Source organism: Zonotrichia leucophrys, chromosome 1, assembly GCF_028769735.1.
Source record: "Zonotrichia leucophrys gambelii isolate GWCS_2022_RI chromosome 1, RI_Zleu_2.0, whole genome shotgun sequence".
NCBI lineage: Eukaryota > Metazoa > Chordata > Aves > Passeriformes > Passerellidae > Zonotrichia > Zonotrichia leucophrys.
The window spans coordinates 74,435,617-74,461,137 of NC_088169.1; the positions used below are offsets into that span (position 1 = coordinate 74,435,617).

At 42.8% G+C, this 25,521-nt stretch overlaps 1 protein-coding gene across 5 annotated transcripts in view; it reads right to left on the reverse strand.

Moving 5' to 3' along the window:
* Positions 1–12,155, reverse strand: part of ELMOD1 (ELMO domain containing 1) — a 43,447-nt gene extending 31,292 nt beyond the window's left edge. The window contains exons 1-2 of one of the 5 annotated variants that reach the window (XM_064718217.1): positions 11,990–12,145; positions 10,840–10,931 (exon numbers count right to left, since the gene is read on the reverse strand). The gene's annotated coding sequence lies outside the window, so the exon portion shown is untranslated. Of the gene's footprint in view, positions 1–10,839; positions 10,932–11,808; positions 11,927–11,989 lie in introns of those variants that run through there. The other 4 variants (XM_064718188.1, XM_064718207.1, XM_064718178.1 and 1 more) reach the window with 4 other exon arrangements.
* Positions 12,156–25,521: the final 13,366 nt, after the last annotated feature.

Here is a 25,521-nt window from a genome sequence, read left to right on the forward strand (position 1 = left end):
GAGTTTGTTGAAAGAAAGGGCAAAACAATTATAAATTCAGTTGAGAAGCTGTCAGCAGTTATGGATTGGATAGACTGAAATACAAAATTTTGAAGACTAGACAGCAGGACACCCAGAGCCAGCAGATGCTGGGGAGCAGCCAGTTGTCCACAGCATCCACCCACTGCTCAGAGCCCAAGTTTGTGCTTTTACATGGTTTCACTCATGTGAACCTGTAGCTGTGGGCTTTTTTTATGGCTTAAGAAAATGTTGCAGCTTCATGCTATACGCACATTTTCTCACTAAGAAATACTCAAGATGCTTTTCTTCGGTAGATAGTTTTTCAGCTTTTTCTGATATTAAGTCATGCAGCTGATATAAGTCTAAAGACAAATAGATTTGACTTTGTTAGCAATCTTCCATTAGCTCCCTAGAGGTAGCTTGAACCTACAACTATAGAAAGCCTCTAGAGTCAGTATTTGAAGTTTTCTCTTTGACATGAAGGGACTCACGCACGTTCTAAGGCTCTATATTGAGAATGATGGGGTGAGGATGAAGTTTGGGTCTCCCACATGTTCACGTTCTCAGCTTGCAGGATTTTATCCCATTTTATCGCTTCCACAAAGCAGCTTCCTACTCCCTCCAACAACACACCCACGTACCCATTCATTGCCAATTGTTTCATCCAGTTTATTTTACACTAGACAGCAGCTTCCCCTCCTAAAACTAACCACAGCTTTTCTTGGAAAGGAAGCAATACTACTATAATCACATACAGCAGCAAAACTATTGCAAGATCTGCCTCAAAATATAAATGAAGCTTTCCTTAAATAAACATCAACTATTTGAATTTCTTGTGACTCTATGATCTTTTCAGTTGTATAGCAAAACATGCATCAATCTGAAAGGGTAACAGTTGCTGGAGGCTTAAAGAAATCAAGAGTAAGCCTTAAACGTCACCTCTTTATCTAAAGCTGAGGGTTGGCTTTGTTTGTCTTCAATAAAGCTGCAGATACAGCTGCCAGGAAAAGTTGTGTTATTTAATATAAATCACCATACTTTCAGAGTAAAATATAAACCTTAAGTAGCTTCTTTCATAATCTCTGTTTTGCAAGCTAATGGGTATTTGCAACTTGGCATATTGCAAACACTTTAAAATGTATATTCCAATTAGAAAGAAAGAATAGGTGTGTTGAAGAAAAAAACATCATAAATGTTAATGTGGGCAGGCTGGATATGATAATTTGTTTACGTGGATCATTAGATTACAAAAAAAAAAAAACCAAACCAAGTAATTTATTTTTAGTTGTTGCAGTTTGAATTGTGTGTTAAAGTATGTTCTTCTGAATGCCACCACCATAATGTTGATTTCAGGTTGCCACTTTTCCACTTTCCTTTCCAGTGGTATCCTGAGTTGGCATCTACTCCTCATTCACCTTGAAAGCCTACATTTATTTATTTCTGAGGGACAATAAATAGGCTTGAGCCTTATGTCACAAAAAGTGTTTTGCTACTGTAAAGTCCTTTTTCTTTTGTTGATGGGAATGTTAGTGCCTCTGTATCTCGAACACCAATGCAAGATAACTAGAATTGGAAAGGGGAAGAATAGCTGATACACATTATGAAACATCCCCTGAGGTCCTGGAGGATAGCAAGCTGGCTGGAAGCCAGCAGGATGCAAAGACAGACTAGAGCACTCTGGGCTGCACAAACACAAGCAGAGCCAGTAAGTAGATTGAGGGAAGAGATTATCTTCCTCTACTCAGCACTCTGGGCCATATTTAGACACTGCCTAGTTTGAGGCCACAGCAATACACAAAAGACACCAACAAATTTAGGAGAGCTAAGCAGAGGCCACTGGCATGATGGGGGTGAGGCTGGGGGAGATGGGCTTGTTCAGCTCCAGGCAGGAACAGCTTTGGAGGGACATAACAGCACCTCCAGTGCCTGTGGGAATGTCATTGAAAAGTCGAGATGGAGTCTTCACAGCAGTGCAGGATGGGAAGGGGAAAAACAACAGGCAAAAACTTAAACAGGAGAGGTTCAGCCTAGATATGATGCATTTTTTTTTCCTGAGAGGACAGTCAGGCAGTGGCAGAGGCTGCTCAGTGACACTTTGAGGTTTCAAGCCCCAACAAAATGAAGCCCTGAGAAGCCTGACCTCAAAACTGACCCTGTTATGGGCAGGAGGTTGGGCAGGAGATAGTCTGCCAGCCTTTGATTCTCTGCTCCCCCCACAGTCACTCTCACAGGGCGATCACAAATATTCCATGTTATACCCGAATACTCTTAGTAGTGTATTGCTATAGAGATTCCACTGACATGGTGCCCAAGTGCTTGCTATTTCATCAGTTAAAAGCTACCCACTTCTCAGTATACTTTGCAATGCTTCCCAAGAAACAAGCTTACCTTTAGGATGGAACAAAATCATTTCCTCTCTCATCTCTCCCCACCACACCCACCAAAAGCCTCCACCATGAAATTTGACCATAAACAAGTCATATTATGGTCCTACAATTCAAGAATGAGAATCTACAAGAGTCATGCCAATGACAAACACACAACACTCAAAAACCCAAGTACAAATAAAACCCCAAATACAAATAAAACCCCAACAACTCCAGGACCCCAGTTTAGTAAGCCATTCTAATTCTAAGCAAGTATTGTTTATCCAGCTATGCCATGGAATAGACACATACCTACTTGCATCTTCCATCTTGCATCCATGCCCAAAGGTGGCATAAAAATCACTTCAAGTGTATTAAACAAACTAGTGAAAACAGAGGATCTTAATCCAATTACAGCATAATCATTTATAGGTCTTTGAATGTTCTAGCAACAACACTGCTCAGACCTCTCCAACTCAGGGGACATCCTGGGACATGGCTCCACTGCTAGAAAAGCTCTCAAGAACAGGTCACCTGTTCCATGCAGTTCAGAAGTTTTATGTTGGCGCAGAAGTGGCTTTGACTGTCTCCAAGGAATGCAGCCACTGGCAGGACTCACCTTAGAGATCAAAAGTGGATGCCTGTTTTGTGTGAGCTTAGTTCCCCATCTCAGTACAGAAGGGTATTTTCATTTCCATGTGCCCAAGATCAGGCTGTATTCAACAGCCTGTCAAGCATTCTTTAGAGGAAAATCTTGGAACAAAATGTCACACTTGACTGATTACCCTAATAAGCAAGACTTGACTTCAGTCACACTGTCACAGGTAATAAATTTTTTTCCACTTCTAATCTCCATCACACATTGACATTTTACATTTCTGTATTTCACTAGGAGAGTGAGGGCAAGGCTACATATGAAGTAAAATTTAAGTGAATTTCTGTCCTGTGAGCAAAAGCACATACCACACAATTAAGCAATAAAAAGAAAAAGAGGCCTGAATAAAAGGTTAAAATCAACAGAGTTGGGGAGTCAGAGGGCACAAAACCCCCAGCTTCTCTCAAGCTACAGAAGAGTGCTTTGAAAGTCTGTAATTTTGTAGCTCTAACTTAGCATTTCAGTCCATTACTGCCTCTTCAAAGCATTACAAATATAAGGAAGGATCAAGAGGGTCTTAAAGTTCTCATAAGAGAGAGTAATGTAGGATTGTATTTGGGTTCAAGAGAACTTACTTGTCAAATCTCACATGGTAAGTTACCTCTAACACCACTCAATTCAGCCTACCTGCAGATTTTGGCTCAGTGACAACCCACAGTTTGATGAAGGTTAACGTCAAACCAGAACTCAGCACTGTAGAAGCATCTCCACCTTTCACTGTAGATCTCTGCCCTTTAAAAGAAAAGGGCTGGGATTCTCTACCTGACTGTTCAAAGCAAACTAAATCCCAGAAATCCAGCAAAGGAAATGTTCATGCATACAGATGCACTTTGCATGCAGAACTGTGACAATAATCTTCTCTTTCCAATTTCTATTAGCTCTGGTCTACTACAATGTGGAAAGATGGAAAGAAAGAACAAAACTATATGAAGTCACTTCAGGTCACTGGTGAAGACTTTGCTGGATACTAATAATTCTATTTCTATTAATAAACACAAAGGTAAAAAATAGAGCAAGCTCTCCACAACCCAGAACACCATAAACTTCTAGAAATGTAATCAGATGCCTAAATTCAATAGGAGTTAAAGTATTGTCTTGTCTCTGCCTATAGTGCGTCCAACCTTAACAAGATCACTTCACATGTGGAGGAAAGTGTATTTTATCCAGAAGGGCACTGAGTAAATTAAATATCAGCTAAAAATGGAGTTCTCATGCTTGAAAACAGTCTTTAAAGCATAGCAACTTCCTCCACCCCCCTCCTTCATACATTATAAAAAGGTGTAATTTTTAGTCACTTCTCATGAACTTTCACTTGACCACTAAAGAGTTCACCCAGGAGAACAGCAGCATCATCTGGGTGGCTCACATGTGTCTCCATGGTTTGCAGCAGAATGTTTCTGGCCAACTTGCTCTGTTGCCAGACACGCTGTACGACAGCTTGTATTGCAAGGAAGTGTGTTCTAAATAAAACATCACACTTTGTAGCAAAAATCCTTCAAGTTTAGAATAAATCCTACAAGGCTGGATACATAAAATCCAAAGAGGCTGCCTGGCTACCTCCCAGACTAATTACTGCAGAAGTATCAGGAAAAAACCCCAAAATTACTATTTATAAAAGTGAATGACTGATGTGCTTTTGCTCTCCCTCCCTTTCCGGCTTCCACTCCATTGCCCAGAGATGAGTGGAGGGTACAAGTTAAAATGCAAAGAAGAAGTATTCCCTTGCAACCAAAATTTCCTGAAGTCTAGATTTGCTTTAGAGCCCTGTTAACTCCTAACAAACAGTAGCTTGTGGGGAAGAAACATCACCCTATCAACAGGCTACATACAGACCTGCAATGTCAATAGATTCACACCCAAGATTCTTGGTCTATCCATTCCTTCACCTTTTCAACATCTGTTATATTTTCTTGGATCAAGCAGAGTTAACTCAGCCACCAGATTAATACAACCTCACCCCAAGTATCAGCCTGAAAGCATGTAAAACTAAGGACTGAGATTTAGTTTGTTAACTGACCCTTCCCCCCAAAAAATGTTAAGACAAGGATACCAGAGGTGTCAGGACAAAAGCCAAACTCAGCTCTTGAGCTAGAGGAGTATAAATCAATTTATTTATCCAGGAATCTGATGAAGATCAGACACAGTTCATACTGATCTAACAGAAAATTGTTCCATTTTGGCACCAATGTGGTGTCATTTTCCCATCATTTCACCAGATTACTTTGGCATAGAAGTGGCAACTTTTCCACAGAGTTTTGAGAGACAGACATGCAAGAGTAGAACAAGTAGGATCCATGAGAGTTTCTGCATTTCCTTCTGCCATTTTACTAAGACAAGATTCAAGAATGATGACTTCCCATGCAGTCAGCCAGTTAGATGATGTCATGAAGCACAACACTTGTGAAACCATAAGCATCCTGTAATAAGTGTTAGCACCAGCTGCTTGCTGCTTGCAGTCCTGCAGCCTGCAGGGGGACCACAATAAAAGAGGAAAAAAAAGAGGATCTAAAATCCCACTGCAGTTATTTTGCAAACTTCACGGCCTACAATTTAATCTCCTGGTTGCTGCTCAGTGAGATGTTCTGCATCCCAGGAGGCAGGAAATCAGGACAGCTCCAAGTACATGACCTTGTTGGAAGCTCTGGTTATGCATTTGCTGCTCAGAAGGACATGTGCAGGGTAGACTGCTCTGGTTTTACCAATGTCTGAAGTGAGCAGAAGTGGAAGAAATCATCTCTTTTATGAGAGAAACTAGAAACTTTATCTAAAGTTTCTCGAATACGTATTGCAAACTCCATGCTCTGGTTGAACCAGGTTTAAGCCCTCCTTTAGGGAAAATTTTTGAATGGCAGCATGAAAAAAAAAAAAACCAAAACAAAACAAACAAAAAAACCCCCAAAACCCAAACCATATATACATATATATTGCTCCAGGATATCTATCCAATCTGGTGTCCAGACAGGCCTATGTACCAGCATATCAGTATATCAGCTCAACTTGAAAGAGTCACTAGTATCTTATCAAGTTTTTATTTCTATTAACAAGAGCTGTGAACAACTGTAAAAATGACTGCACTAAGACTCCCTTCCTTCACCTTTCTGTAGCTTAAGATACCTCCAAGCAGCATCAAAGTCAAACTGTTTCTATAAGCAGTGGAGAAAGAAAGCTATGGAGACAGAGATATTCATAAAAATGAGGGATAAATCAACACAAACACCACACTGACAGGAAAAAGTAACAACAAAAGGCGATGAAGATCTGCAAAAGGTCAAGATGGAAAGAATGGTTTGAAGGTCAATGAACTTACACCAGCTGTTAAGCAAGATGTATGAAAGAAGCATGGCATAGGAACCATTCTTATGTGGTAATTGTACAAAATGTATTTGCTCAACCAAGAAGGAAAGCAAAGTGAGTGACAAGGGAAGTGCAAGGTGCTGCGGTGCTCTTCTGTCTGCTGCTTCCTGCTTAGTTCAACCAGACCTTTATTTTGGGTGCCCACTCTCAGACAGCAAAGGATGCTGGCAAAGATTTGATAGTAGAAAACTGGACAGACAAGAGAAGAGCATGCAGGGAAGAAAAGAGAAAGAAGAAACATGAAAACCATTAAAAACTGTTCCTGCAATATTACTGAGGAGGAAGAGGAACAAAGTGGAGCCAACAGACTAGGACAGGATGATTGACAGGATTGCCATAAAGCATTTATTCTTAACACACTGAAAATTTAACTTAACACTGAAACACACTTAACACTGAAAATTTTCCTCCTTCAGTGTCTCTTTTTTCTTAGAAAAAGTGGGCATACCTTTATTTCTTATAGTCTCACTCTTAACCTAGTAAGGGTAAAGTGATAGGAAAACTTCTAAAAGAAATTACATTAAACAATTCCAGAACCCTTGCAGCAGATAGACCCATAATAATTCAGTAGCATGAACTGATCTTATCCTTGAGACAGTAACCTGAATAATATAGCACAGGCTGGTCAGGACAAACTAGGTTCAAAGAAGAACATGACTATCTCAGGCCATTGGAGATATAGTTGTAGTCCTACTTGAAAAAGTGGGGAGTAGGTTGTGTGGCCTTTTCCTAATTTGTGCTTATGGTATGTCGTGTTTTCCATGTCATCTTCTGGGAGCAACACCATTTCTCTCCCTTCCTCACTCAGTTCAGCAAGAACTCTTTTTTTCCTCCTTCAACCCATCTGTTTTCCTCAGGCTGCTTTAACACTGACAGTGTGAGGGCCTAGCAAGCCCAAAATTAACAAACCCCACATTGATTTTAGTGTTTCAGAGGAACAACCTGCTTGATGGCACACATCCAAGCCAATGTTGATATGGCTTTGTGAGAGCAGAGTGGGAGAAGGAATAAGAGGCTTGCTCTTATAACTGCCTATCAGAAGAGGACTGTAGTTTCCATGACCACAGGACAGCTTAGTACTAAGGGGCCCAATTTTTATCACCTACACACCCACATGACTGTGCAAGTATTATCAGTGTAGTAACAAATTGTTGATATGCCATGGACAAGTCTCAACATCTAAGTCATCCTGGAAGATAATGAAAGGTAGAGATTTAATTCTATTTTTCAAATATATGAATAAGACTACTAAAAAATAAAGAAGAAATAAACATAATTAGAAAACTTCATTTCATCACTAGAACAATCTGTAACTAGCTACAGAAGCCCTTGCTCAGCTGGGCAAGTATAATAGTATCAGTTTTGGGGTCCTAGGAAACTTACTGATTCACTTTTGGCAGACACAGGCATGGCCACAGGCATACAATAGGGGCTTAAATGGCAGATGGGGTATATACATCAAGGAATAACTCCTATGTCTGGGAAACTGACAGCCAGCTGTACACAGTCCCAAACAAGCCTTCTTTGCAGAAACTGCCCTTCTTTCTTATGCACCATCAGAAAACATTGGCTGATCATGGCCTAGTTACAAAGATTGATACAGAGAGCTGTGGAGACAGGACTTTGTATAACTAATTCTTTTGGGTTTGGTCTTGTCCCTTAATTTACCTGAGTATCCTTCCCTGGAAAAGCAAAATACATAGCTACTACAGGAGCTACAGCTACATCAGTGCAGAGCACAGAACAAGAGAAATGCTGCTGCCAAGCACTTGAAATTGAAACTGCACAGGATGGGGAAAGGCAGTTTGTTTTTAAACAAAACATCCTGTACAGACGCTGGAGTAGCTCCAATCAGGTCCCTGGAGCTGAATATCAGCTTGCAGTTGGTGTGCTCACAAAGCATTTTCACCTATTTATTCTCAGGTGCTCCAAGACTAGTCCACAAAGAAAGGTGAAGAACAAAAGCCAGGAAATTTCCTTTAGAAACATTAATTTAGACATCTATATTTAGACTAAAAATGCCTATGAAGTAATTTCTTACCAGAGAGGGAAAAACTCACTAGTACACATTTTCCTATAGACACAGTCCTGAGGACTACACCTCCTAACCTTGCTCTAACAAGTTTTAATTTCACCTGCTAATATTGTCAATTGTTTTAAATTCCAATCTTTTTAGCTCCTATATGTCTCCTGTTCCCCAGGCTCCTTTTGACATCTGTGGCTGTATCTATCTGAATTAGATTGGAGAGCTCAGCCTGAAGATCTGTAGACAGATTAGAATGAGGTTAAAACACTATAGACAGATCAGAATGAGGTAAAAACACTATAGACAGACTAGGATGAGGTAAAAACACCATGCCAATTTTCTCTCAGGTACTTTACTGGGAGGGCTAGAAACTATCTTCTTGAAGGGCCTCTCAGCTGTAACAAAAAGCTGAGAAGTGTTTGCTCACAATTTGCAGAGGAGCAGGATACTGCACTCCAAAACAAACTGCCAGAAACACTTGAAGCTGATGAAGTTGGTGTGGGGCTCTTCATTGGTTTTATGCTAAAGTGGATGAGAACTGCTCACTAGGCTGCAGCTAGGAGGTACTTGAAAGAAACCAATATCTTTCATGAAAGGCTCAGTAACTGAATGGGAACACTCCCAAAGCAGAAGTCCTGGTTCAGTTTCAATGGGAGAGTTCAGATCTCTTGCAGCCAGACTGCTTTGAGACCTGAACCACTGCAAGGCAACCAGAGAAGGTCTTTGGAGGATGTGTCAGATACTCAAGCCAGATGCAAGCCAAATCACTAGTAAACATATCCATAATGTGTCTCAAGGCAAAGTCAGACAGGTCAGTTTGTCACCAAAATGCTTGCTTTGCCTTAGAAAGGAGTGCTCGTGCAGTCCCACGTACCACTAAGTAGTGACTCGGGAAGCTGCTCCCACAGCTTCTGCTGTCATACTTCCCTTTCCACTGCCTGGCAGGAGCAAGCAAAATTTCCACCTCCAGCTCAGGCTTGGCAAATCCTGCGGTACGGCACAGCTCAGCACTTGAGCTCAGCTAGGTGGCTGAGCCTGAATCATGTTAGATGGATGCTGAGGATGCTAAGCCCGAACCACAGCCACAGTCCTGCATGACCACAAGCATTCTCCACATCTCTTTACATCAGCCTCATCTTTCATTTTATTTTTCCTTACTTTATCTTTCTTGCCTGTCTGTAATCTCACCACCTGGTTTCCTTCTCAGTATTCCAGTAAGCTCTCCTCTAGGGTTTACTTTTCAGGCCTCCTTCCCAAAGCTTGTATTCAAACAGTAAAGTATTTCATGCAGTCCTTTTCCCTGCATTACCAAGCAAAGGATTTAAAAGGAATGTCAAATGAAAGAAGCTTTCCAATCAAGAAAGCTGAGCAGATGTTCATAAAAAAAATTTAAATGTAGTCTTATGAGCCAGAGAGCATTAAATCCAACAAGATTTGATCTCCAGGCAACTCAAGCTTGTTCTTCTTGCAATTTTCTGCTAACACTTCAAGTGACCCCTTGGGAAAAATAAAGCTTGCCTGGCTCTGTATAGTTATAATGCCCTGATTGTACAACTGAACATAATTTTTGTTTAAATTGGTTTATAGCTGATCACAGCTTAACTTTAAAATACAAGATTATTTAAATACTAGCAGCAGTCTGGAGCTCTACATATGCCAGCATTTGTGTAACAGCATTTTCCCTGCAGCCAGCAGCAAGTCTGTTTGTGCAAGGAAGATGATAGATAACAAAATAATCACATAACGCAACATAGCCCAAAAGTTTACCACTTAAGTATAGCTTAGCTCAGGGGGCTGCAATTCCCTGTCAAGAGTGACAGGAAGATGTTTGATCACAGGAAATTCTTGGGTTCACACATGTCAGTGAAGCTAATGTGATGCTGTCCCACGGTTAATAAAGCTCTGTCTCAAAACTTGAGCAGGCTGAGGATTCACAGACACTGTGGTTATGTGCTCAGCCATAGCAGGCTTTTACACTAGCAGGACATGTCTCACTGTGTGTCAGTGAGCCAGCAGGAAAGTTAACAAATGCATTCCATTGCACGGTTTTCCCATTGTTCGCTGCTTTCCTGGAATCATCTTCTGCCCATTTTCTGTTTAGAGTGATACATACAGCATCTGATGCTGTCACATGATTTCACCCTTGAAAATCATAGGCTTCCTGTCTCCAAGCTTCTATTAGCCTTGATGGTAAGTCATTTGCTACAGCAATGTAGTTTTGCATTAGTTTCAGTTGAAATATTTCTTAAAATAATATGCAGATTATAAGAACTGAACAAGTTAAAGGATATTTCTAGATGTAACTCCACCTGTTCAGCTTGGCAACACGGTGGCCCACATTTTTAAAGACAGTCAGAGAAAAGCAAGCTCTCCTAAGAATCAATAAGTCTCATCTGAACCTGCACTTTGCTAAATAGATATAAGTATGCAACACCTACCAAATTACTACACATAATGAGGCTTTTGCTGTTCTGTTCCCAGGGAGATGAGATGTTCTTATCACACTCAACTGATTCAACTATTCATCGATCTACGAGTACAAAATAACATTCTTTAAAAATGTGCAATGAAACATTTGGAACAGAAGGCAATCAGCAAGCCTATTGAAGAGCACAGGAATGATGCAGGATTTTAGAGATGCTATTTTTTCTATTCTATTTCATTTTAGGATAAATTAGAATAACGGGGAGTGGAGGAGGGAGGCAGGGGGGAACATAAGAGAAAAGAATGAAAACCTGGATTGACTAAAGCATGCAAGCCACAAAATAAATTTCTTTCAGTTTCTAAAATGGCTTCTTTGTTTCAAATGCCTTTGTCACAAAAAAAACCAGCTTGTTGTGATCTGACTGTTGAGTTGACTGAATTGGGACAAAGGTGTTGTTCTTCCCTCTCCCCCACCGCCCCCATTCTGACATACACTTTCCCTATTCTCTTTTAGCCATTTTAAAGGATATTATAAGAAAAGCAGAAACGGTGAGGACAAAGGGAAGCATCAAAGCCATCAATCCTGGAATAAACTCGGAGCAAGTGTAACTTCAATACACAATGACCATGTGGGGGGACGAAGGGGAGGCGGGGAAGAAGAGAGTGCCATGGAAAAAAGAAGTCATCATTGTCATGTGCACACGTTGGTGTAGCCGAGGCGCACAGAGCCCGGGGCAGGTGCGGAGGGGCAAGCCAGGCGGGCGGCGCGCAGGGCAGGGCGGGCTGCGGGGCAGGGCAGGGCGCGCAGCCCACTGCGGAGCCGCAGAGCCGTGCGCCTGGCGGCCGCCCAGTGCCAGCCTCCTCCGTGCACTTATAAAGGATGGGGCCGCTAGAAAAAAAAAAAAAAATTAAAATTAAATTTTAAAAATCAACTACGAATACCCTAAATGTGCAAACCACTCAGCGCCCCCAAATTTCCTTACGCCGCAAGGTCCTTCTACAAAGCGTCCCGCGTTCAGAGGGGCAAAACTTCTCTCCCACCGGCGGGCGGTGAGCAGGGGAGGGAAGCGGTGCAGGGAGCTGCGATGCGATGCCCGGAGCCGCCTCCCGTCGCTAAGCGACCCGCGGGGCCGCCGCCGGGGCCCGCCGCCGCCGCGCACTCACCGCTCCGCGTCGCTCCATGCCCGCGGCGCAGCGCAGCCGCCGTCCCGAGCCGTCCTTCCAGCCGGGAGGGACACGGAGCCGCCGCCGCCGCCGCGATCTGGGTCACCCGGCGCGGCGCCCGGCGAAGGTGAGGAGGAGGAGGAGGCGGAGGAAGGCGGGCGGCGGTGCCGCCTACCGGCGAGCGCGGGGGGAGGCTGCGGCGGGGCCCGAGCCCGCCCCGCAGGGAGGGGAAGGGGCCGGGGAGCGACCGGAGCTCCCTGTGCGCCGCCCGCCGTCCGTCCCTGGCCCCCAGCGCAGGGCGCACCTCTCATCCCCGCGCTTCGGGACCTCCCCCCCGCCTCGTCCTCCCCGCGCCTGCCGAGGAAAGGCGATACCTGTCTGCCCTCAGGGGAGCTCAGCCACAGTGGTGCTGTTAAAGTCCTACGGGAAAGCGGGGAACATCTCCCTGGTGTCCCGGCTGACTGGGGTAGTCCAGCCACAGTGGTACGGTGAAGGTCCTACGGGAAAGCGGGGAACATCTCCCCGGTGTTGAGGTCCCGTCTAGCTGGGGTAGTACTCAGCGAGCCAGTATCCTTCCTCCATATCCCACCCCACCGACCTAGCAAGCAGTGTCCTTTCTCCCGCAGCAGTATATCCTGAAGGCTTTTGATCTTCAAAGTTTCAAGTCAGCTAATTGGGATCATAGGCATGTCATCCTATTTTTATAGCTCTCCCCTCTAGGAGAATAACAACTGTTGTCTGCAGCATCCACAGAATCATTTAAAGTTTCCCAGTGCAGTATCTACTGCCAGTAGGCAAGTACTCTGCGTTTCATTCACTGTTACTGCTGCATGCATCTGTCCAGATGTTCCTTTGAAGCTGCAAGCAGCCTGTCAGGCCACATTGGCATCCTGACATTAGCCAACAGTTTCATGTTTCAGAAGTCCTTTGAAAATGCTAATTAACCTATTTTTCTATGCCTAATTTGAAAATAGCTTTCAGCATGCCTGTTTCAGGGACATGGTTTAATTTCTTCTGAATCTCCCTTTTCAGTTATTTTGATCCCATAATCGACTGTCATATTCAAGAAGTATGGTGGAAACACTTGGGCTGTTGTGTTAAACATTTAATGACTAGGAAACACTGTTCATGTCTTAAGGCAAAGCAGACTGGTATTTAATTCTCCTCCCGGCTAGAGCTATGTTGTCTGTCTTGCAGCTGCCATCAGCATGCCTGGTGCACCTGGCTGGCAGGTGCTGTGTCCTACAGGGCTGATGGAGTGGCAGGGAGGGAGGAGGTCCTAGCAGCCTCCACCTCAACGGTGTGGTCCATCAGCAAATAAGGTCCAACACTCAATGGAACAACTCAGCAGTTGGTATCAGACTACAGCTTTACCACCTCATCTCTTACTTGCATCATGCTTTGCACACTGAAGTAATCTTTCAAGCTTAATTCCATGCATCAATGCAATTAGAAAAGTAGTTATTTTCTCCTGTCTCCTGCATTAGGGCAGTGTTTCTAGTTACTGTATCACAACAATGTCCACCCCCAACACATCAGATCCTTGCTCTTAGATCCTGTGCCTGTCAGAAACTTCTCTTGCAGTAGGCCAGCGGATCCAGTGCAGGTCTGTAGATGTCTGAACAGAATAAACTCCAAATTGGAGGACGTTTCGGGGGCTTCAGGAGCAGAGTTTGGTTATGCTTCCCAAAATAAATCTAGAGAGAGAGTTGTAAGACAATTCATTCACATTATGCAAGATGAATCATGAACATAAAAAGCCAGATCCTTGCTACAGGATGACATGCTCTTGTTCACAAATATTAAGGAATTCAAAATGTGAGATAGAAAGCCTTATTGACTTGTCCCCTTGCTGTTGTGGCAAATTTAGGGGATCAAAACATTTGGAGTTTCCAGACAGCCTCCTGCCCATTCTCTGGAATCACACAGTGGTACATGGCTCTACTGTAGTCATGCAGTGCCATTTCAGACTTGCCTGGATTTTTTTGAGACCCTCGTTGTCAAATTTCAGTTTGATGTACCCATTCACTCAATATGTTGGTATGGAAGCTGCTCAGGTTACTATGACTTCTGTGTTCAGCATCGTTGTTTAATGGAAAGTTGAGACAAACTAGCATATTATAAAAAGGTCTTCTGTTTATAAGCAGTTATGCTGTACTTCCTTTTAACAGCATAATTAATTTTAACTGATGGCAAATGAAAGAAACTGTGAATGACACCAAAAATATAACCTGTACTTAGAAGTGGCAGTGAAACCATATTAGAAAAATTTAGATGTAGGACCCCACTAGTTGAGCAATGTCATGCTTTTCCAGCAATAGCTCATACAGCCTGCTGTGCTTAATAAAACCAGCAAGGTCACCTGCATGATTAATTTAGCATTGGAAAGAAGGTGACAGAAGCAGCAGAAAAACCAGATAGCAACATACCTCGCTCAGATATTGGTGAAAAATCAAAAGCTGAAGTCCCTTATTATTTTGGATAGACACTCTTGCTGTTACAGAAATTACTGATAAAGAAAAAGTTGATAACAAGGATATGTGCTGTGTCCTTGTGAAGAACATAACTAACACCACCCAGCACTTTTCTCAGACAATGTGCCACCCAAGCATTATTAACTGCGCCATAAGAAGTTGTATTTTAGTCAGTGGTTTTATAGTATTATTTTGTTTCCTTTTTAACATGTAGCATTTTTCATTTTGTGACAATATAGAGGTGGCAGAAATACTTTAGCTACACTTGTATTCTTTGACTTAAAATCAACAAGGGAAAGAAGGTATTTTACATAACAATCCTAGTACTGCTGGAATAATCCCAAAAGATGTAGGAAGAAAGAACAAGGAAGGAATAGGAAAACCCTCTCTATTTACATAAGGAACTTTCTTACCTCAGTTTCCAAAATCTGTAGTTCAGATCATCAATCCCTGTAGTTTTCGCTCAGCATGAGATAGGCTACTCTGCATAAATGACAAGCTTCTTAGGCTGTTCTCAAATTTCCTCAATTGCCCCTTTTCAGGGGATTCTTGTCAGCTGGTAATTCTTTGTGCTTGGTTTAGGACAAGCATCAAATACAGACTGTCCTGTGATGGTGAATTATATGGCTCGCACTCACTGATATTTTAGCAACTAGGGCTGTGCGCACACAAGCTTCAGGATAATTTTTTAAACCAATCTTCTAGATGTTTTATTCATTTCCAGTCCCAGACTTTGCCTCACTTGTATTTCTTTGACTGAAGATGCCATAAAGTTTAACATGGGAGACACTAACAGAAGCCTGTAGATGATGGTAACATGAGAGATGAAGTGTGTCAGGCTTACTCATAGAGCCTTTAGAGAGATGACAGCTAAGTGAAGCAGCCAGTATGCTCATTTAGTTTACCCATTTCTTGAGGCAAAGAATTTTGCCAGAAAAGACTTTGTCTACATATAAATTAAGAGCATTTAATGTTATAATATTATAATTTAAATAATTCTGGTATATATTTCTACATAGAAAGAATAAAATATAGTGATATAGACATGAGTTTCAAATACTATAGACTAGCAATACTTGCTTTTTTCTCTTAATAAAACTGAACAAACTTGAATGTGCTGAAACTGTGTCCTAATCATCACCAATATGTGTACCAACCATATTATGTCTGTGTGAAAAGAAAGATTTGCACTTATAAGAGAAAAATTTTAAATCAATTTCTAACAAGGGGGAAAAAAAGGTGTCGTGGGTTTTTTTTTCTATCTATTCTTTTCATTCATCTTCTGCCATTAATTAGATCCATACTCTGAATGCATGTGTTACAGTTCATGCAAAGATTATGAAGTGTTTCACCAACAATGATTCATGAGGATTCACAACTCCTGGTGATTTGGGTAAATATTTATGTAAATGTCATACAGATCAGCAAACTGACTCGCAGACAAGTGGTGTTTATGAAAGAAAAATCACAAAGTTTGGATCCATTTTCCTTTTTTTTTTCTTTTTTTTGCCTTATTCAGCTTAAAAGCTTACACTTCCTGTTTTCCAGATATGTTGCGTGTACATAGATCCAGAGAAGTAATGAAAACTGATTACAAGAGCAGCAAAAGGGGTGACCCAAGCATCTGACCATGTTTTTGTTTAGAAAATTTTAACTTGTGGTTGAACAGCTATTATTCTTATAAAGAAAGTAAATATGTTGCACAAGCAACAGCTAATGAGTTCTCCTGACATGAGGCCTGAAAGGAGATGAAAGAATGGAGTCCCAGTCCAAGGAATACATTGCAATATTCTCTCCAGGCAGTGGGGGCACCAAGGACCTCACTTACCACGGAAATGTAACATTTAGTTCTCTTATGTAAACAGTACTGTATCTTTAAAAATTTACTTCAGAGATTGATTCCAAACTGCAAGCACTGCATCCTTAGAAATGTATTGAGTGCTCAAGTAGACAGAATCAGAGCCTGTTATTCCATGATTGTCGTTATGATACATTTATGCCCTGAAGTTATAACTGTGAGAAACGATGTTTTCCAAGGATATGCAGGAGAGCAGACTGCCTGCCTAGTGTAGATATCAGGGAGGATCCCTGTGCAAGGTCGCATTGCTTCCTGAATGCCTACCAAACCCTAATTGTTTGTGACAGAACTGAGTTTTCCCAGGCTACTGTAAGATTTTGACTGTATGGCCAGAAGAGTATAATATAATTCAAACAGCATTTAAAAAAATTGTATTTCCTATATGTTTAATGTAAAACAGGCAAAAAGAACCAGAAGGGAATGTAAAGTACATGCAGACTTTGAAGGGATGACAATTTTCAGTATCCATGTCAGAGAAAACAAATATTTTATGAGGCTCTTTCTAACAACATTGCCTTCAAAGCTAAACTACACCATGTGTTGATGGGTTTAATGATTTAGAGGGAAATCAATATTTTGTATGGTTCTTTCAGTACTCCATATTACTTTTCTGACACCCCAGAAAGTGTGCTAGACTGGCAAATGATCTCACCTTAACTTTGCCTGAACTGCAGGGAAAGAGTTACACCAGCAGTGAAAGCAACAATTCCTGTTCAGCAGAGAATTATCATCTTTTCTTTAAAGCTTGCATGGCATTGGAAAGATTTAAAGCCCTAAGTCACCAAGACTGTTTATGCCAAGAGGAAGCTAAAACTGAGGACAAGACAATTCCATGCAATGTATTGTTTGCTTAGTATTGGTACATGTGGGACTTTGAAGGCTGAGGACCATTCACTGAGAGGTTTTATTTGAGCAGAAAAATCTGGCAGGAGCTTCACTGGGAATTTTTGAGATAACTTAATGGATATTATGCTTTCCAGTACTTGTATCTAGGGAATTTACATCTCTTGGAGTCTTCCTTAATGAAACCAAGAAATAATCTGGTTTTTTACCTCTGTGTCCACATGTTGCAGGAACCACCCAAGAGCTGATTCTTTGCACTGGCAGTACGCATAATGAAATGTCTTCAGACTTGTAGCAGACACATCATAATTACAGTTATTTTGGTCTTATGCCTGAAAGTTCACAGGAATTTTCTGAAGACTCACCAGAAAAGGACCAAAGATTTTCTCTTTATTGGGGCTTACAGATTGCGCTCCCAGTTCAAGTGCAATATTAATGCACCCTTTAAGCAATGTAGGCATTCTTTTGCAGTGTTTGACAACAGAAGCTAAAGCTGTTCCTCCCTGCCTCTAATAAACAGCCTTGAACTTCATTAGTGCAATCCCATGGCATAGCAGAAGTGCTCAGTTTAGCTAACCCGTGTCCAATCCTAAACATTCACTGACAGGTTTGGTTCTGCAGATGGCAAGGTCTGTAGCTGTCCCAGTGGAGAACTGGAACCTCCCTGCTCAGAAAAAGCTGTGTCATGGTGCTCAAGAAGCTTGCTCCACAGGAGGATCACACCTGGTAACAGTGGAAGTGAACCTGCCAATAATCATGTATTTGTGCCAGAAATGCAGTGTTGCCAAATATTACCGTTTCCCTGTGAGATTTATGCTATTTAGTGTATTTCTTGAAGTTTCTGTACACAGAATCTTGAAACTTCAGGAAAAGTGCAGCTTTTTTATTAAAGGAAAGCAGAAGTACTCTAAAATTTACATTTGTGGAAAAAAAGCTTGAAAAAGTTTGGAGATATTAACAGAATGTAGGCTAAAGCTTAGAAACCAGAAAGCATACTGATACTACTTGACATTTTAAGTCTGTTGAGAATACAAGCATTTTGATCACTAGCATTTGAAAATCCCACTGATTTTAACAGGACCCAGACTTCTCCTGTCTCTTTCAGTCTTATGCATTTGCTAACAAACTTCTAAAAGTTGTTTTTTTCTGACTGTTTTTCTTTTTTAGAAAGAAATAGAAAATCTAGCATTGAACAGCACAAACACAGAATAAAAATGACATGCAGCACAGAGCCAGCCTTGCCTTTGTCCTGAAAAATATAAGCCCTTGGCATTGCAGAGGTTTGTTATGGAGAGTTTTATTATCTCAAGCAGCAGCAGTTGCACATTTTGAATTTAGGTCAACACATATTTGTCCAAGTGCTGAATTATGACATGAATGCTGTCCTAAAACAATTTATCTTGTGTCTCATCCTTTATTACAGTACTTCTCTACAGGAGTAGTCACGGGTGATTCTGAGCTGGATTTTGTGCTAAGAGGTTTCTTTTTATTTCTGTAACAAACTGCTATGCTGAAATATATCCTATTTGTCATGATTCTTAAAATGCAGTTTCTTATACCAAGAGATTTGATATAGCAAATCCTATCTTCTTGCGATTCCCTTTTAATTGGGTTTGAAATTAATGGAAATCCAGTGTGATCACATTAGGCTACAGCATGGTTTGGCTTGCTTTGCTATAAAAGGGAGTAAGATTATCTTTCCACCTACAGACCAGTAACCCTTGTTTGTTCAAGGAAATAGAAGTGTTTACTTGTTATCTTATGAAGTTGATTGCCAGGGACTGACAAATGCCTTGATTTTCCCTGGGAATGTGGCCAAGATAAAACAGCTAACAGCATAGCAAATAGTGTAATTTCTTCTTGAGAAAAGTCAGTAGGATTTTATTTTTCACCTATGACTAAATGGGAGCATGATATTCTGCTTCAGAAAACATCTTTCCTCATTATCAATTTAAAAAAATAGAGCAGAGCCAAGATTTTATGATATAAAACTTATTTTTTCTTAAGAAAACTACAAAGAATTAATATCAAACTAATTAATATCAAACTAATATCAAATTAATATAAACCAAAAAATTAAAATTATAAAAAAATGGATTTTTTAAAAGAAGTAGTGAGTTTTCTGCTAACACACTTTAAGTCAGAGATTATATTAACATCAAAGGTAAATGTATTAGAATCCCCATTTCTGTGAACTCTTTAGTGGGTTAATCAGTGATAATGTTGTTAATGGAGATGTATTTTTACTTGTCAATAAGCACAGTGGTATCTGTAGGAGGAGCCTCTACACATCTTATCTAGCATGGGAGGAGAATGCACAGTTCTTCTGGGCTTAAATCATGAAGGGCATAACAGTTCTGGTTTGAAATATGCTTGTATTAAACCCCTAATCAGCCTTTAACTGTTTTCCTTTTAAATGGTGGAAATTTCCTATGTGAATATGTTGTTTATAGAAGAAAAATCTTGATGCATTATCAGAGGAAATGTTATTGCTATATGCAGGAAAATTTCTTGACCACTGCTAATTATACAGAGATACTTAATAAAAAAAAAAACCAAACTCACAGTGAGTTTGTTCTCCCCCAGAGAACGCACAGAGACATGCACGTAGAATGGAGAGTGCACAGAATCTGGAATGCGGACACTTAAAAGAAACAACCTTTGGGCAGGTATTTTCCACTTGTCAGAACAAATTGGTAATGAATTACAAACTGGTATCATTAGCATCATCCTTTCAGCAGCTTTCAGGGTTGGGTGGTTTCCAGGGCTGAGAGCCTGGGAGAATATTTTAATAGAGACAGCAGCTGTTGATGCAGCCTGGTTGTTCTTTCTCCATTCATTCTGGCTCACAAGAAGAGCAGATGATGCTAAGACTTAGTGTTCACAAAGGTTAAAAGGGTCTATGCTGTACTCTTACTAGGTAGGTAGCAAATATTCCTACTTTACATATAAGAAAACTTAAGCAGAAGATCTGTGCTATCACAACACTTTGCTATCCACTGTGTGGGTCAAGGACAGAGGGTGACTCTGGTGGAGGAAAAGAAGTGGAACCACCCTTCTGAGGTGGTTCCAAGTAATTCCTACCTCCCAAATATTCCACCAAGTAATTCCTACCTCCCAAATATTACAGGCTGGTGGATATTTGGATATTTGGATATTTGCCCTGTCAGTCTCACACACTTAGTGCCCTTGGACCTTCTGTACATGGAACAACTGCATCATTAGCATAGGGCATGGTATACATTCCAAGGGAAAGAGAAAGGACTTTTTTGTTGTTGTTGTTTCTTAGGTGGTTGCATTTTTTGTTGTTTTCTTCTGGGTAAGCACAGGCATGGGTAAATTCCTCCGGTGTGTGCGTCTGGGAAAAACTTGAGGAGCTGGCTCCAATCTACAGGTTTGCAGGCTCATCAGTCACACCTTACATACCACCTGCCTGGGAATCCCATACATCATTGATGCTGAGAAAGGTTACATACCCACAGGAGGCTGAGGGAGGAAAAATAAACAGAGAGAGAGAGAGAAAAAAGGAGTTAGGCTTTAGGTAATAAGATGCAGTGAGAGGTAGGATATTTGTCAGGTAAACAAAAAGGTGGCAATCCCAAATTCCAGCATTTTGGATAAAGAAGGGAGAAAGGTGATGTCTAGGGGCATAATATGCAGCTTGGTTAGTCTATGAAGAAGAAAAATGAAGCAAAGGCTTATTCACTGTACCACTGATTTAAGGGACCACTTTCCCCACAGGGATTCAGTGAGGTGTGGAGATGCTTCCTTTCAGTGAGGCGGGCCTCTCACTAGTGTGGGCTCACTCCACAGCCTTAGGGGGGCTGCTGGCCAGGTCAAGAGTGGTGCAGAAGAGTATTTATCTACAGCCAGAGGCTCGTTCTTCTCATGGCATTGTGTGGACTGGCATGGTTTTTTCTTTCGCTGCCCAAGTGCTGTGGCGTGCCAAAGGTAACATGATCAGTGCTGGCTGTGATGGTGGCTTGCCCAGGGGATGGTCTCTTCTGGTGAGTGCCTGAGCCTGGGAGAAGCCATGATGCTGTCTTTAATTCATCCTGGCCTGGTGGAAGCTGTCTTTAACTTGCAGTGTGGATGTGGCTTTTCCCATCTGGCTTTGGATCCCCTGTGCTGGAGGAGGCTCCAATGAAGGAATGGAGGCAGGTGTGGGGTTGAGGGATGGTGTCTCACTGCATGTACGGTTAAATCATTGCACTTGTTCTGTGGAGATTCTGTGGGTGGAGGGGAGGATGGTGAAGAGCTGGCTCTACTTGGAGAAAAGGTGGCATGGGGAGGACCTGCTTGGAAGCATGGAGTGAGCAGGAACAGGAGGTGGTGGCACAGTGACATTAAATGTGTGTCCATGGAAGGTGGTTGTAGGGAGCTGCTCACCCCCTTCCCCTTGCCATACCGACTGCCCTGGATCCACCCACATGGATGTCCCTCTCCCCCCAACATGGCTGTGTGTCATGGGGGAGCCCTGGCCTGGTCACTGGGAAATCTTGGCACATAGAACTGGCTGCTGCCAGAGAATCAGAGAGCCAGTTAGGTTGGAAAAGACCTTTGGAGATCATCAATCCAACCTTCAATCCAACACCACCATATCAAACAGGCCATGGCACTGATGCAATGACCAGTCTTTTCCTAAACATCTCCAGAGACAGTGACTCTAGCACCTCTCTGGGCAGTCTATTCCAAGGTCTAATCATTCTTTCCATGAAGAAATGTCTCCTAATGTCCAACCTGAACCTCCTGCAGCTTAGGACTACGTCCTCTTGTCCTGTCACTTGTTTCCTGGGAGAAGAGACCAACCCACACCAGGCTGCACCCTCCTGTCAGGCAGCTGCAGAGAGTGCTGAGGTCCCCCCTGAGCCTCCTTTTCTCCAGGCTGAACACCCCCAGCTCCCTCAGCTGCCCCTCACAGCACTTGTGCTCCAGACCCTTCCCCAGCTCCGCTGCCCTTCCCTGGACACGCTCCAGCCCCTCAATGTCTCTCTGGCACTGAGGGGCCCAGAACTGAGCACAGGATTGGAGCTGTGGCCTCAGCAGTGCTGGGTACAGGGGGACGGTCACTGCCCTGCTCCTGCTGGCCACACCTGGCTGATCCAGGCCAGGATGCCATCGGCCTTCTGGGCCACCTGGGCCACTCTGGATCATGTTCAGCTCCTGATCAGCACCTCCAGGTCCTTCCCAGCCACTCTTCCCCCAGCCTGTGGCGCTGCTTGGTGTTGCTGTGACCCAAAGGCAGGACCCAGCACATGGCTTTGCTGAACATCAAATCCTGGCTTCCCTGACCTGCAATAAAACGTCAGACACCCGCAGCAGCTAAACTCCCCCCGGCCGCACCGCTCCGCGGGCAGCGGGCCGGGGCGGGGCCATGACGGCGCGGCAGGGGCGGTGCCGGGGCCGGTGCCCGCCCCGACATGGCCGCTTCCTGCAGGTAACGCGCCCGTTGGGCCGGGGCTGCCGCGCCCGGGCCTCGCCGGGCTCTGCCCGGGTACAGAGAGCCGCGGCGGCGGCGGGAGCGCGGGCGGTCTCTGCCGCTGGTTCTTCCTCCCTCCCGTGCCCGCCGTGCCGCCCTGTGCGGGGAGCAGAGCCCGCAGCGGCCTGGCCGCGGCTCCAGCTCCATCTCTGTCCCTGTCAGGACGAGGTGGTGCAAGAGGGAGAAGGCCAAGCCAGTCCCTACGTCTGCCTCACAGCTTTTACAGCCTCCCCCGTGTGTACTCAGGGCAGAGAAGAAGGGACACTGGTGTGAGGGTGGTGAGGCCCTGGAACAAGTTAACCAGGGAGGCTGTGGGTGCCCCAATCCTGGCAGTGTTCAAAGCCTTGAGAAACCTGGTCTAGAAGGATGCATCCCTGCCCATGGCACGGGGTTGGGACTGGTTGATCTTTAAGGTCTATTCAAAGCCTTAATATTCCGTGATTCTAAGACGCTCTCCGGAGGTTATTCCTGTTATCGTTGCTGTTTGCAGCGAGTGCCCGGGGGTGTGCGGGGTGTCGGTGGGAGGTTTGGTGCTGGCTGTCCCTTGCAGAGGTGGGATGGGACAGCCACGGGACATGCCAGTGCCTGGATATGTTGGTGCTTTCGGGCGCGTTTGGCAAGTGCTGGAGCTCTTAAATCTCACCGTACGGCCTCCTGAATGTATATTTTTTTTCTTCCTTGGATGTTTATGTGAATGCTGAATCCTTATACTTTTGCTGTGGCGTGTCTGTGGCACAAAACCAAGCCATAAGTCAGTAACAGAGATCGCGGCTTATCCCTGATCGTGGCGCTCCCTCTGCCGACAGCCGCCGCTCTGCTCTGCCCGCCCGCCTGATACTTCAGTTCTCAGAGGCGGCTTCTACAGCAAACAAACTTCGTGCATTTCATTAAAGCTTTACATTAACCTCTGGAGTAGCTTCAGGCCAGTTTTGTGAAGTGCGTGTAACCTCAGCTCGTATTGCAAGGGGAAACTGTTTTCAGTGTGTAACTTCAGGAGGTGCTTTTTAAAAATACTTGTTGTAAAACTAGATAGTAACAGTAACAAATTTAACAGTGGATTAATCCTTTTTCATCTGTAGTTGTACTGGCCTTTCTAAAGGAGGTGTGAGATCCCAGAAAATGAAGTTTCCTACTTCTATACAGTTGAGTGTGATTCAGAAATCAGGGCAGACTTGCCTGCCAAATTGAGCCACTGGTAATGCATGTAACAGACAAGACAGAGTTTAGACCCAGTTTAGACAGAGACCAAGGGAATATTCTGTCTCAGCTATGCAGGTATTGCTGTTTAAGATGTCTTCAGAAGCTGGAGGCACCAGGGTGATGCTGGCAAGCATGACACAGCACATCAAGAAGGTCTTCAGCTTCTTGAGCAGCAGGTGAAAGGCTGTGTTGTGGGCTAGGTCATCTCTGCCAGTGTTGGGTGCTGTTTAGACAGCTGAGTCCCACCTCAGCTGTCCCTTGTTCAGGGTTTATGGAAGGATAAGAAGAAGTCTTTCAGCTTTAGTTTCTGTGCTAGTTTAACAAATATTGTGGCATGACTTCTTTGCTTTTGCCTGGAGGGTGTGGGTGTTTGTGAGGACCTGACTAAAGGCCTGAAATGCTTTCCCCAGAGATCACATGAAGTCTTCCACTATGTAGAGGTGCAGATGTTATGGGAGAGGTCTGACCCTTTCAGTTTGAAGTCCTTTGTTCTGCAGGCTGCATGATGGTGGTCTGACTGGTATGGCTGATGTGCATAGCCTTCATGCTTTTCCATCCAAATCCAATTTGCTTCGCTCAAAAGTATTATCCTATCCTGTACTTTTGGTCTCTTTCTGTAAACTCACCAAGCCAAAGATGTGTCACTGTCCTGTGGAGTAGTTTGGGACTGCCTGACACCCTCTGCAGAGGAACCTGCTCATGTGTAGGCTGTAAAGATGTGGGCTTTTGTTCACCTGTGTGTGGCAAGTGAGGTGGGACAGAATAAGCCTTTTGGAGCCAATTGTGTAGATGGTGATGCTTAGGGACATAGGGTTTTGTGGTGGATTTGGCAGTTCTGGATTAACAGTTGAACTCAACCTTACAGGTCTTTTGTGACCTAAATGATTTTGTGATTCTATGAAGTCTTGTAATTGCACACATTGTCATAGTAGGCTTGCTGAAGGAGCCTGCTAGTCAGCTGAATCTTGGTAAGGGTTGACCCATTAGATGCACTTAGGAGAATTTAATTCATAAAAATTTTTAAGCTTCTTTTTATGTGACTTTTATTTTTCCCCCTCTCAGCTACCATGACTTCTAATTATCTTATGCTTTTGGATGTTGGTTTTTTAGTGGTTTTTGGTTTTGTGTGGGTTTTTTTTTTTGGTTGGTTTTGGTTTTTTGTGTGTGCGTCTCATTGTGCTTTCTTTTTTTTTGGTTTAAGCGAGTTTGAGATTTTTTTTATCATTATTTTACTAATGAAGGTTAAGAGAACCATTGCTCTCTGTATTTAACACTGTTGATTAAGTGAAGAATCTTGCTTTGGACTGTTTTGAGCTATTTGTCTTTTGAGCTATTGTCAATATTTTATAACATTTTTGCTAGGATATCAGTGCTTGTTTAAAACAACATTTTTGCTAAGTCATTCAACGCAAAGTTGCAGCAAATATTAATATGAGGGGTTTTTTTTTACCTTTACCCTTTTTTGTAGTACATTGTCATATTATCATGGTTGTGTCTGCAGTTTAGGTATTGGGAAGCAGCTCTGCAGTCCTGCAAGCCAGAAGGCATGCAAGTGGATGCATGACTGTTGGGGCAGTTGACAGAGTTAAATAATTACATATAGGGGTGATTGACCTAGTTTTGTTTTGTTTTGTTTTCTTTTTTCCTTAAAAATACCTGAAACAAAACCATTTTTTGA